A 3258-nucleotide genomic window follows, 5' to 3' on the forward strand; every position below is an offset into this window, starting at 1 on the left:
TAAAAACTAATAGCCATGGCACCATAATAAAATTTTTTGTGAGGTACGTAAAATATTACTACTGAGGGAAACAAAAATGTGAGGTAAGCCTACCTTTCCCCCAAAACTTTTGAAGCCAGAGATTTTAAACAATCAAGGCACTTGAAAACTTAGGTATATGTACCAATGTGCAAGTAAAACAAACTTTAGCTGTACCAGCAAGTAAAGAAGAAACAGTAAATCTTCATTTTAAGAACCTTTAATTATCTAAATGTAAGGAATTTTGGCTTATGAAATGGACCAAAGCAACTTGTCATTTCTTCCCATAAAATATTGAAAACCAAGTGCTAAACACAGCCACTATAGGCTAAAGAAACTAAAACAAAAAAACCTTAATGACCTAGAAAAGCAAAAGCTCATTTTTAAACTGATTTAAGCCTCTGAACTAATCCAATGTGTCAAAGACAGGGAAGAAGTATCCCTCTAAACCTGAAAAAACTAGTGCTTCATAAGGAAGCTAAAGAAATAAAAGTATGCATGCTTATTATACTACAGCAATTGAAACTGAGAAGAAGAAAGGATGGAAAAGGAGAAAGAAAAAGTACAACCTGTTTATCCAGGGCAATCATCATTAAAAATCTACAGTAATCTGATCAACTAAAATTTTTTCTGAAATTATACTGCTCATGTTTGCTGTCTCAAAACTTAAAATGATTGTCTCATTTAAAGAGTTAATAAATGATTCTAAAACAACTTCTTTCTTTCTTGCCTTACAGAAGTTACTTTTCCAGAAAGCTTCGTGGAAATCCTTTTAAGGTACAACAGTGTTAAGATAATTTTTTGAAGTACAAAGGAAAATATAATTAAATCAACTTTATCTCTATACTTTTTAACAGCCATAAGCAAAATGTTGGGAGATTCAATAGATGAAGGGTTTTGACTTTGTATAACATCCTTTAAGTTACTCAGGCTTGAAATAAAGTAGGTAAGTTTTCAATTAAATACTAACAGTATGGTATCTAAAAGTTGGTTTACTACTGCTCACATCAACAGTTACATCCTCAGACCAACCTTTCCCTTCATTAATGTGAAAGAACAAATCACCAACATTTTAAGTTACAGTCTACCTTTTAGTCTGTCTTTTAAGGCACTGTTCTTTATTTTCTCAATCATATAAGGTGCTTTACACGTATGAACAATAACCTGCTACACTTTAATGTTTTGTATCCTTTCCATTCATTTCTTTAAATCTGGAATGTAATTCCCTGTGAGCTCACCTATTTAAAGTGTACAATTTTTAGTTTTTCAGTGTATTTACAGAGCTGTACAGTCATCATTCAAGCAATTTTATAGCATTTTCATCACCCCTCAAAGAAACTCTGCTCTTTAATAGTCACTCCCCATTTCCCCACTAATCCTCCAGCCCTAGTAGAATGCTGGAGCAGTAGCCCACTAATCTATTTTCTGTTTCTATAGACTTGCCTATTCTGTGCATGTCATATAAACAGAATCATACTTTGCAACTGGCTCCTTTCACTTAGCATAATGTTTTCAAGTTTCATCCACATCATATGAAGACTTCATTCCTTTTTATGGCTTAATAATGTTCCTTTATATGGCTATACCACTTTTCTTTATCCATTAGTCAGTTGATGGACATTTGGGTTGTTTTCTTTTTTGTTGTTATTATGAATAGCAAAAATATGAATGAATTATGAATTCATTATGAATTATGAATATGGCTGCTGTGAACATCTGTGTACATGTTTTTGTGTGAACATACATCGTCAGTTCTCTTGGGTGTATACCTAGGAGTAGAATTCCTGGGTCATGGTAACTTTATGTTTAACAGTTTGAGGAACTGCCAGAATGTTTTTCAAATGAAGTGTTTTCCAAAGCGTTTTACGTTCCCACTAAGTAGAGTATGAGGGTTCCAATTTCTCCATATCTTTTTCAGCACTTATTATTTTTCTTTTCATTTATAGACAATATCCTAATGGGTCTGAAATGGTATCTCATTGTGGCTTTAATTTGCATTTCCCTGATAGCTAATGGTGTTGAGCATCTTTTCATGTCCATTTGTATATCTTCTTTGGAGAAATTTCTATTCAGATATTTTGTCCACTTTTAAATTGGATTACTTGTCTTTTAATTGTTGAATTATAATAGTTATGTATTCTGAATATTAGACCTTTATCAGATATATTATTTGCAAATATTTTCTTCTATTTCTTAGGTTGTCTTTCTAACATAAGAGACAAAAGTTTTAATTTTGATGAAGTCTATATTATTTATTTTTCTTTGGTTACTTGTGATTTTGGTGTCATATCTAAGAAGCCATTGCCTAATTTAAGATCAAGAAGATTTATACGTATGTTTTCTCCTAAGAGTTTTACAGTTTTAGCTCTTACATTCAGGCCTTTGATCCACTTTAAGTTAATTTTTCAAATATTGTGATAGTGATCCAAATTCATTCTTTTGCATATGGATGTCCAGTTGTCCCAGTAAGTTTTGTTAAAAGACTTCTTTCACCATTGAATTGTCTTGGCATTTTTGTCCAAAATTAATTGATGTGTGAGGATTTACTGATTTATTCTGGAATCTCAATTCTGTTCCGTTTTTCCATATCCTTATGCTCTATGCTTTTGTCAGTAGGGCCACTATATTTTAAAGAACTCACAGAAGGACCATTCTTTAATTCAAAGCAGTGAAGTCAAGGATCGGAATCAGCTTCTTCTCCCCAGCAGTTTAGAACTTTCAGGAGCATCTTTTTCATCAGTAGCCATCAAAATCCTGTCCAATGGGATCATGTTTTGTTTTGTTTCAATTAAGTTCATGTGTCTGGCCAGGGTTGGTTAACCAAAAATTCTAGCTCTAGTGTAAGAAGCACTAAAGTGCTAGGTATACAGTATACACTACTGTATACACTAGGTATACAGTCCAATTTATTCAGGGAGATCGATGAGCAAGGCCAGGAGGAGACAATAGAAGTATCTTGGCTCAGCCTTCAGAAACGCGCAAGGTATCGGAGGGAGGGGTCTGTGCTGTCAGTACGCTTCCAAACATCGAGACTAGGCACCCGGAACTTTTCCCCAGGGGGATGGGCTCGGGACCCAGGCACAAGGCCTAGTCTAGGTGCAGCTGAGGGGACTGTCGTTTATTCACTCGCGCGACCACCACTAAAGCCGCTCGACCCTCCCGCCTCCGGGCAGACCCCCGACTGGTTTTCCCGCCTCGCCTGTCCTCTCTTCCTTCCCCGTCCTCTTAGCGCGTAGCGGA

This window comes from Mesoplodon mirus (genome assembly GCF_964341445.2).
Source record: "Mesoplodon mirus genome assembly, chromosome: 8".
Lineage (NCBI taxonomy): Eukaryota > Metazoa > Chordata > Mammalia > Artiodactyla > Ziphiidae > Mesoplodon > Mesoplodon mirus.